General features: G+C 41.3%; 1 pseudogene; it reads right to left on the minus strand.

Annotated features, from left to right (window-relative positions):
- Nucleotides 1–3,407: 3,407 nt before the first annotated feature.
- Nucleotides 3,408–7,505, minus strand: LOC109372599 (splicing factor 3B subunit 1 pseudogene; annotated as a pseudogene).
- Nucleotides 7,506–10,348: the final 2,843 nt, after the last annotated feature.

The following is a 10,348-nucleotide window of genomic DNA, read 5'->3' on the forward strand; positions in this document are numbered from 1 at the left end:
CTAAAACCCAAGCAGAAACTTGTTTGGCTGTGTCTGCCCCCAGCTTAGCAGAAACTTGGGGCATGGCATGGGGCTGTTTTCTTTCCATAAGTACGTTGTTTCTAACTAGGGCTTAGAACCTCATCATAGGACTCAGCTGTCCTGTGCTGGGGTTCACAAAGTAACACTCAAGGCTAGTGTTGGCATGGAGCCAAGCACAGCTTTCAGGAGCATTGTGTTCCCCTGGGAGAGGTTTTCCCAAATATGCGGACATACTTGAAGTCTTCATTTTTTATAAACTCAACAATATGCTTTCCCAGTTGAATCTGAAGCATCTTCAAGGTCAAACACAGAAAGGGAGTTGGCCTTATGTTGCCACCATAGACGCCACCTACAAACCTTAACTCCATGGCTTTGTCGACCACAAGTTCAGCAGTAAGCCCAAAGCACTCCTCTTTCCAGTACTTGGACTCATAGATTCGCGTCTGGATGATCTTCTCCACCAGATACTGAGGGTCGGTGCCAGGGATACTGTGCGCATCCTTTACCGTGCAGTTCGCCCTTTTAGAGCACCTCCAGCTCTCTCTGTAGGATGTTTCTTTTCTTTTTCTTTTTTTTTTTTACATATAATAAGTTTTATTCATTTGGTGGCACTTGAAGCTCACAGGGTACCATATAACGAATTTTAAAAATACAATATGAAAAAAATTGAACAGCCAAAGAGATCAATTACATTAGAGAGCCCAGAGAAAAACCAACAAAAGCCCACAGAAAAACCCACCCACTGTTCCCCCAAGCACATTAATTTCTTCCTGCTTAAGTCTGGCTTTAAGAAACACCAAAAAAAGTGCAAAAGAAAAAGTCTTTGAAAGATAGTTAAAACTTCACATAGCGTCTTTCATGTTAGCGTCTTTCATGTAAGTGTATCACAAAATGCTTTCTGTATTCAATAAGCATATATAATAATGCAAACATCTGTGTGCCTCTATTTGGTCCCAACTTTTAAGGCCCGAGCCTTCAGTATGTGCCTCACCTCTGTCCTCAAAACATTTGCATCAGTCAAGTCACTTAGTGTGACCAGCAGTCTTTCTACGCACTGCCGCTGCCAAGCACTGATATTTCCCATCTGTAAAAAGGGCCCCAGCAAACTGTGGAATTATGCAAGTATTTGAAAATACAACTAAAATTTCCCAAGACAGGTTTAAAATTGAATTTTAGCTTTGAAATCTAATTGGGTTCTTCAATTTTCATGATTAGTAATTATTGAAGGTCATTTGACAGCAACTATAGAACAGCATTTGAAGTTGCATATGGGCTACTGTGCCGGGAGCCGTCTGCACCTCAGTATCTGACGTGGCCAAACACACTGCAATTGTGACAAATCTGAAGCTCTGACTGAGAAACAGATACTGCTTTATATCTTAGAAGATTTAAATTCCCCTTTGGATGCCCCCCAGTAGGATGAAGATCTTACACCCCTTCTGATAGATACATCACAATAATTATATTTTATACACTAAAGGTAATTTTAGTCACACTAGTCTCTTAGTAAAGGTCAAAGTACACACCCTATGAATCTTAAGATCCTGCTTAGCTAATAGTGTTTAGGATACTTGTTGAGTAGTCACAGTCACTTCACTATAGGTAAAAAGATTAGCCTTAGTCACATAGTCACTATAGGTAAAAAGGATTAAAACACAGTTAAGATAAGTTGATCTTTTAGCATAAGAAAAAGTCAAGCTGGACCCTGGAGCATAAGAATTAGAGGAAGTAAAACCCTGATCTAAACTATGTAAAAGAACGTTTTAATGATGAGATAATGGTCAACTGCCCACTATAAAAAGGGGCATGCTGTAGAATAAAGGGAGACACTTCTCTTCTTGAAAAAGCGCTCCTGTGTCTCCGCGCGTCTTTCTTCTTTTTCCTCGCCGACTCCGCCTCCACCTGAGGGAACCCCTGGACCCCGCGGGAGCTGGTCTCCCGCACTACTGTTAGAAAAGCTTCTTAGAAAAATGATTTTGAAAACTGTTTTAGTACACACTGACCTGCTGTCACAAAGTTGTGCCACCTAAGGAACAATGAGGAGGTATCAATTTTTCCTGGACAATCAACTAATGCTCAGTATTGGTTTTGTAAAAGTCAGCAATTAACTGTTTCTCTTATAAGCTTCCAAAACAGGGAGCCTAAGTTAGCAGTTCCAGGAACAAGCTTTCTAGTCCCAGTATGGCTTTACTTACAGTGGCAGTCATCCTATGCATATGCTGCTGCAGTCTCATTTCTCATTCGAATTTGCAGAAGTACTAACATAGGGAGACAAAACATAACAGCTATGGGTAGTAAAGGGGCTAAAACTAAGAAAGTCTTGGCCAGAAAAATTAGGAAAAGCTAAAAATATATTTAAAATATTTGCCAAAAAAGACTAAGTACTACCTAAATGCTTGGTTCCTCTAGAGTTTAATGGCATTTCAGTTTATGCTGGACACCTACACATGAACATATCTAATTACTAAATGCAAAATTTAACAAATCTAGACATTTTAACTGCTGCAATTGTATCCCACTACTTAGTATGTAACTAGATGTATCTACCCGTTTCCATTACACTGCACTTCTTACGGGCAAGAGACAGGTCAAAGGCACCTTTGCATCCCCTACACAGCGGCTGGTAAACAGCAGGTACTCAACAGGTATTTACTGGATTCATTGTTGAGTAGTAGTCTATTTTAGTATATGTGCTGCCGAAGCAAGAACGAGTAGTAGCTTGACATGGAAAAAGAGCCCAAAGATTGTCTTATTCTATTAGCATTAGTTAGGTAGCTTCACTCCCAATAGATAGACAGTAGTTTTCAAACAAAAATACCTTCCTCACTCTAAACAGACTCACATCAAGAGTTGGACATGACTTGAATCACTTTCCTTATTAAACACATTCATAAAGCATTTTGAATCACTGAGAGATGAAAGGCACTATGTAAGTGCAAAATAATAATATTCAAGACAGTTCAGCAAAGGTACTATATTTTCTGTGGTCATGGAATGGTTGTGCTAGTTTGAGATGAACACCCCCCACAGCTTCTCGCTGTCATTATTAACAGAACAATAACATTTTGACAAAGATGCCATTACTTTATAGTTTATATTCTGCTAACTACTTTCTATAAACCAGGTGACAGAAAATGAACTTTAGCCACTTGTTCTACACAAACCAACACTTGATCAAAGTTCCGCATTTTACAAGTCATGTTAAAAAAAAAACCACACAAGTTAGCATTTTGTACACAAATGTTTATTTCTCAATTAAACATTCCCTTTTAAACACAAGGAATGAATTCTAAATCTTCATAAAGATGAATTAAAAATGAATTCCCTCTAGTATAGTTGTGTGTAATCACTGTGTTCTTGGTCACTACTGGTGTTTACTGTTTAACATCAAAAACAAAGATGGGTTATTTAAAAATCATGCTACTGGATTTCTAGCTTTTCTTCTACGACCAGTTCTATGCTGATCTGCAGTGTTTAAAAGTTTGCATCACCAAATCGAAGCAAGTTTAAGGTGTGAAATAGCTGTGCATTAAACACAAAAATAAACAATAAAATTATAAGATATAGTCAAGTTCATAACGAATATAGGTGTTCTTATCATCATTGTAGATTCTTGGGTAATGTGCTATGAGAGCATCCTGTGAACCAACGTAGATGGAGTTGTACCTTTTCCAATACACATCTCTGACTTTACGGGCTGGGTGAAACAAACCCTGTAAACAATACTGCAACATTCTACATGGTCCAATAGCAATTCTCAAGCCCTCCAGGGCTCCCATAACCGCCTGAATTAGATGGGGAGATGTCTCAAACACATTCGGCCATACATAGTTCAACAAGTGATTCAGCGAATCTTCACAACCAAATCCATAAACCCCAAGTGACATGTGTTGCACCACCGCACTAGCCGTCTGTCTGTGTACAAGGTCCCTATCCATTAAAGCATCTTCAAGTAATGGTGTTACAGCATAAATATAGTCCTTTCCCATTTCACCAATATACTCAAACAAGAAGGAAAGTGATTTTAACACTCCATTTTGAACATTCAGTTCAGGAACTCTATTCATTCATTAAGGCAGGTAGTACTGTGAAAGGTGAATACGTTTTGGCAACAATAGCTATTGCTACAGTGGTACAAACTCTGTTCTGCCTTTCCTGAACTTTGAGGTTGTTTAAAAGTGTAGCCAATACATCATGAGGGCCAATAGCCTTTGCAATGTAACCAATGTGTTGACTGTGGCTCTACGAATAGCTTTCTTGCGAGCTTTTAAGAGTTCCAAAAGCTCAAAGCAAATCCTCATCCCTTGCTGACACATATTCAGCTCCCCTGTCAGCAATACGTCCAACAAGATCAGTACAATTCTCTTGTACTTTCTCATGCCTGTTCTTTAAGATGGGGGTGAGTCTAGGCAGCAGATCTTTAATTGGTGGGGTCATCTTATGCATACCTATTACATTTACAATGGCCTTCAGTGCTCCAAGAATGCTGCCCAATACTTCAGGGTACTCTTCACCCAAATATTCATACAAAACACCCCCCAAGTGCCCCATCAATTTTTCCTCTTGACAAGTCTTCATGACAACAGCAGTTCGAGAGATCAAGTCAGCTGCCTGTTGCCTAACTTTTGCTGATTTGTTATTCAAACGCCACAAAACTGTACCACATATCTGAGGCAAGTAAGGTTTGACCCGCTTGCCAAGTGCATTGACCACTGTGCCAAACCCGTTTAACATTACTGAGTCCTCTGTAGTCTGTTCTTGGAAAGCATAAAGAATACCATCAATCAGCTGTTCTTCAAGTTTATGATCAATATCTGCTGCTCCCAAGTTGCCCATAATTTTCTCAATTGTTTCCATCACCATTTTTCTGTACTGTTCAGCTTCGTCTTTCAGATCATCCACAATCCTGGATATAATTTCTGCTGCACCTACTTTGTTTGCCAACTCCACAGTAGTATCAACTAACTGTTGGTAATTTCTTCTATCCAAAGCCATTCGGTGTTGCCAGAAGTGTTTTAAAAAGGGAGGAAGAATCTCTGTTTTAATGTAGTTTGCTTCTACACCATCTGTTCCACAACACTGCTTTACCACCTTCAGCACAATTTTCTTCATTTCTTCATCAGGAGATTGGAATTCTGGAATAAGGATTAACATCACTTCTCTAGTATAGTAGTTGGCATATTCTGCATCCATGAGAGGAATAAGATACCCAATAGCCTTTAAGAAGGCAGCCAGACCCTTTCCTCTGTGTTGGCGAATACCTTCCATAGAGGCTTTAACACAGAATCAAAAGATTCAATACCATAAGGAGTTGCTGCTTCAGCCGAGGCAGCAATGGCCAAAGCACTAATGGTCCGAACTTTCTGCTGCTCATCCATAAGACCATGTTCAATGATTTCAACTAAACTTCTCAGATGTGGCAAGATGGCACAGCCCATAAGAATAGCTATCTGCTGTACAATCTTAATACCAGTATGTCTCGCTTGCCAGGACTTCTTGCTTTTGCACACAGCTTTTAAGAAGGGCAATAATGACGGAATGCCAAGGGCAGAGGCTACAACAGCAAAAGCTCTAGCTGTTGTGTTACGGACATACTCATCCATGTTATCTATATCAGGTCTCATAGTAGAGATCATAGTAGCCAGACCAGCAGCCTTTGCCAAATTAGAAGTAATCTCTCGGCCTTCCACTCTAGCATAATAATCTTCATCAATCAGTAATGGTTCAATGACCACAAGGATCTTGTGCACATATGGTCGAACTAAGTCATCAAGTTTGTATAATATTCTATCAATAACTTTGACAAGTAAATGACGCTCTTGATCCTCAAGTGTAGGAGACATCAGGAGAAGAAGAATCTGATTAAACAAAGGACCAGCTCCAAACTCACGAGCTTTATCGGTAATCTGATGCAATGCAGCCTTTCTCATTGGGGGCATTCCATTCTTAATTTTCAAAAGCAGCTGCATGATCTTCCTCTCCTTCTGCTCTTCAGGGCTCAGTGTGGATTCATCCACGTCCACCAAAAGTTTATCAAAGTACTGAATATCATCAGGTTTTAAAAATGGAAGGTTCCCCGATGGTTGGTCGTTAACACTCTTCATAGTCCTATCTTCAGTCTGCATATGGAAGCCAGTCATGCCATCCAAGGGGGTTGGAGTCACAGTAAGCTTTTGAGCTGGAGTTCGAATAGGAACATAACCAGCTGGAGGAGGAAGTACCTTGTATCCTTCTGGGAACATAGCATCTAATTCTTCATCAGAAAGTGGTCGATTTCTTTCATCAATTTCTCTTTCCCACCGCCAAGTCTGAAGCTGTTCAGGAGTCTTACTCATTATGTGACCTGGAGTAGGGGTAGCCATGTTCATGGCTGGTGTTCCAATTGGTGTTTTTCCGGGCATCAGAACAGGAGTGCTTCCACCCATCTGACTAGCTGGCGTTTCATCCCATCGTGACTTTCTTTTACTGGCTCCAGGAGTAGGCATTTCACCAATTGAATCTCCACCTCGATCTGTTCGAGGAGTCTCAGCCCATCCACTTCCATGCCCAGGAGTATCTCTTTCAGTTTTGGGGGTCTCGTTCCATCTGTTTTTACGAGCACTGGAGGTTGTGCCTCCATGGCCTGGCATTGCATGGCCTGGGGTATCGCCTTGCCCAGGAGTAGCAGCTCCCGCTGGTGTGTGACTAGGTGTAGGATCCCATATCTTTGAGCCTGGGGTTGCTCCAGGAGTCTCACTTCCCTTTGCATGACCTGGTGTCTCATCCCATCTTAAGGAAGGGGTATGTCCAGGGGTCTCTGCTTGATCCCAGCTTGACAGTTTCTTGGGAGAGGCACCAGGAGTCTGATCAGCTGTTTGATCCCAATGCTGTTTCCGTTTTGAGGGAGGCTGGGATGATGCTGTGCCATTGACGACTTTTAATTCTCCAGCTTCAGCTTTTTCTGCTAGTTGTTGCCTAATTTCTCTCTCCTCTTTAGCCAAATGCTGTTCTCGCATTACATCCATGTAAGTCCTAGCATTCATTTTAGGATCAGGGGTCTTCCCTGCATCTGCAAAAGGATCTAGACGCTCTGGAGAAATTATCATGGTCTGCCTGTGCTTTTAGTATTCATCTTCCCAGTCTGCAATTTTTGGAGGTCCGTGCTCAGCAAATGGATCAAACTGTTCTGTTGACTGTGGTATATCATTAAGCAATGTCACAGGGGCATGATATCCTGGCTTCTTCTGACCAAGCAAACTTGTAGGTGATGAGTAGTCATCGTCATCATCTTCAAGTTCAGTTGCAGCAATTGATGTCACATATCCAGCAAATCTGCTGTCACGTCCACCATAAATTTCCTGATCATAAAAGCCTGTAGAATCAAGGCCCACTCCTTGAGCTTCATCAAGAGCTGCCTTCTTGCCTTGAATTTCTCGAATCTGTGCTTCAATATCTTCGTGAGTCTTGGCAATCTTAGCCATTTTGTCTACTCGAACACACAGATGGAAGTGTAGGATGTTTCTTGTGCCAGGGTCCGTAGTCTCCTGAAGCTGAAAAATGGAGACACGGACAAGAGAGGTAGAGGTTTGTAGCAGAGGATAGTTTTATTAGAGTAGAGAGTTCGAGAGAGAACAGCTCTCGAAATGAGAGTGGGTCCCGACTGCAGCGGTTAGTGGGGAACTACTCCTTTTAAATTGTCTCAGATATAATTGATGTCTCTGTTCTGATAGGATTATGGTATCTCAAGACTAGGGCTTTGAAGATATCATTGTCTTCTGCTCATTCAATCAGGGAGTTCCTGATTGCCTTATGTTATGTTAACTAACCTGTAAAACCATCTCCTCCTCCCCCTCCCAAGTTTGCCATTCTGGCTGGGTCCTGTGACTTAACCATATCAGTCAGCTACTAAGGTTATTTCTCCTAGTTCTGTTATGATGTCCGCCCTAATTCCTTCTACTGTGGACATTTCCCTGACTACCTATAATTTTTCATTCTTACCGGTAGTATTGATATCTGGTGTCAGAAAGCTCTTAGGAAGAGGTTGACTTTTCCTGTTTGACTCCGCCTCCCCACTTTGCACAGACTCAAGTTTCCACAGCACATGGCTAAGAGCTCTTCCAATCCAGTGATTTATTTCTGCCAAGCAGAGTCAGGGAGACCAGCTGGTAAAACCATTTAAGGAGAACTGAATTGATTCTCGTGACATTAGGTGTTGTAAGACTTATAACAAGCTTATAGACCTCCGTGGAAATCTGAGTCATTTTTCTTATCATTCATATAAAGGTTTTAAGGTGAACAGGTGATTATATGGAGGTGATTATTTGGCAAATAAGGGACATCTGGGCCGTAGTCACAGCAAGCAAACCTCTTTAGCTGGTGGAGGGGGAGGGGACACAAAACTTGTAGGGATTTTGGAGACAAAAAGCATTTTGGGTTAACTTAGTATCTCTTAACAGTCATGTTAACTAAATATTCAAAGCTCTCAAATATTGCTATTGATTGTAGATTCTAGAAAGCTGCTTGGAGAGGTCTGTAATCATCCAGAATGGCTACATACTTCAACTATTTAGCCTTGAGAACAGTACCAGGGTACTTCCCACAAGCATGCCAAGGAGAAATAGGTCTCCAACGGAACTTGATAAAAGTACATCAGCTCTTGGTTGTATGAAAAGATTTAGGAAAAAAAGCTCTGGTTAAAGCAGCTTAGGGAAGTGGTGAGCTGTCAACTGACTTTTTGGAGGTTGGGTAGAATTTACCTGGACACAGATCAGGTGGCAAATATGGTTTGTGGGAATGAGGCTGGAGTATGGGGAGCAATTTGACATCTTTTTTTTAAAGGAAAGATTTATAAAACCTGAAAAAAAATTATTGGCATCAATTTTAAAAGCTATTTTCACCTTTTGGTAGTAAAATGCTTTCATCTTGCTAGAACCTTGGGTTCACTTTATTAGCACTGGAGTTGATGCCAGCCTACAAGTTAGCCATGTTGGCCTAAATATGCCATCCACTAAATCCTGTGCCTCAGGTCAAGCTGTTGCCTCTGCTTCTAAAGGGCTTCCTGCCCCCTCTCCCGGCCATCCTCACATTTTGGCATCTAGTTCTAATGTGGCTAATTTCCTCAGTCTCCTGTGGCCCCTGAAGGCTAGGGGATGTACGAATCATGGGCATTGAAGATGGATCTCAATGCAACTCCAAGTGCTATGTGAGTCTGCTGGGTTAATTACCAACTCGGTTTCATCTGTAAAAGGAGAAGGACCACTTTGGGGGTTGTCTTGAATATAGGTAGAGCAACTAGCCATGCCTGGTACATCTATTACATCTGACAGTATCTACTAAACCAGTCGATTTCTGTGACAGAGAGGAACTTCTTGCCTTTTTGCTACTTGTCATCAATAGACACTTAAGATTGGTGTTTCTGTTCAATTTAGTGACTTTGAATTTCTAGCACTAAAAACTGGGTGTAGCAGAGAAAGGTACCCAAATACTTAGGAGTTACCCTAGAGCTTGTCTTATAATGCTGATGCCCGAAGAGGGCATATATGGCCCAAATGGGCAGAACAGATCTACAAGACAATATGATAACTACTTGTGTTACATCAACTTGTGTGACATCAGTGTATACAAGGAGTCTTGAAACTGCCTCAAAATAGGCAAAATATCTCCATGCTCCAGAACCCACAAGCAACTGGTGTGCTACCACTGCTCCTGCGTACCTGTCCAAAGCTTCCCTGCTGAGCTGAACCAGGGAAAGGAGCTCCAATAAGCCTTCCTACCACGTACTTAATAGTTGAATGGCAGGCTCATTGAAGTTGTGAGGACAAAATCTATTCCAGTTTTAGCTGTTTTCCCTGTTGGTAGCAATGAAAGATCGTAACATGAGGATAAATCCCAACATTTCTCACATGGTTTGGTGCCTCTTTGTTTGAAATATTCTAAAGAAGAAAAACAGTTTTAATGCAATGCTTCACCTGACACCAAATATGGTGACACCATTCAAATGTCTAAACATGAGGCCCAGGCCAAGTAAGTGCCTGCTTCCTCCCTCTTTCTTCCTCCTCTCATTGGACCAGCAGCTCTCTGATCATGCTACCATGACTGTGAGACTTAACAGCCTTAACATTTTCAAGGCTATCATGGATCTGAGGGGAGGGACTTGGAGAATAGGTCAAGTTAAAGCACCACAAATTTTGCTATTCCTACCAAGATTCAGTTTTTCTTGAATCAAGTTTTCTCAAATTGTTGTAAGCATTTGGCTAATTTCCAGAGTTCAAAAAGTTGACTTGGGCAAGTTTTTGCTAGTGTTTTTGTTATTTGTGGGAGGTATGGCTTTTCAGATGTCCTTACTCTG

Source organism: Hipposideros armiger, unplaced genomic scaffold (assembly GCF_001890085.2).
Source record: "Hipposideros armiger isolate ML-2016 unplaced genomic scaffold, ASM189008v1 scaffold_647, whole genome shotgun sequence".
NCBI classification, from domain to species: domain Eukaryota; kingdom Metazoa; phylum Chordata; class Mammalia; order Chiroptera; family Hipposideridae; genus Hipposideros; species Hipposideros armiger.